This window comes from Octopus sinensis, linkage group LG18, assembly GCF_006345805.1.
Source record: "Octopus sinensis linkage group LG18, ASM634580v1, whole genome shotgun sequence".
In the NCBI taxonomy this organism is placed as follows: domain Eukaryota; kingdom Metazoa; phylum Mollusca; class Cephalopoda; order Octopoda; family Octopodidae; genus Octopus; species Octopus sinensis.
In genome coordinates this window covers 6,585,584-6,586,391 of record NC_043014.1, presented here as the reverse complement: position 1 = coordinate 6,586,391, position 808 = coordinate 6,585,584, and positions in this window count along the sequence as shown.

Sequence of the window (808 nt, the reverse complement as noted above, 5' to 3'; positions counted from 1 at the left end):
AATGTAATTAAACAGGCTTTACATTTGACAGAGTAATCTGAATACTGGGAAGCACTCCGTCGGTTACGACGACGAGGGTTCCAGTTGATCCGAATCAACGGAACAGCCTGCTCGTGAAATTAACGTGTAAGTGGCTGAGCACTCCACAGACACGTGTACCCTTAACGTAGTTCTCGGGGATATTCAGCGTGACACAGAGAGTGACAAGGCCGGCCCTTTGAAATACAGGTACAACAGAAACAGGAAGTAAGAGAAAGTTATGGTGAAAGAGTACAGCAGGGATCACCACCATCCCCTGCCGGAGCCTCGTGGAGCTTTAGGTGTTTTCGCTCAATAAACACTCACAACGCCCGGTCTGGGAATCGAAACCGCGATCCTATGACCGCGAGTCCGCTGCCCTAACCACTGGGCCATTGCGCCTCCACTAATCTGAATACTAAAGGGTTAAAGAATTAATAAATTATTTCCTTTTGCTCAAAGTTAACAACAGCTCATGATCCGTGTGTTATCTGTCCGACACGGCTACCTGGTGTTTTTTTATGATGTTACCATTGTTATGTTGGTCGGACAACTGACTATTCCGGCTACTAAATGATTGGGCTTAACGAACATAAAGGTAGACACGAATATGGGTGAATGAACCAGGCAGGTTACGAAGATGAAGTTGTACTGGATAATCCCATAAATAATGCAGTTTTTGTATACTTCTTCTGTTTTTCAAAATGAAGATAAAGTTCTTTTCTAATCTCAAATATAGGCGCAGGAGTGGCTGTGTGGTAAGTAGCTTGCTAACCAACCACATGGTTCC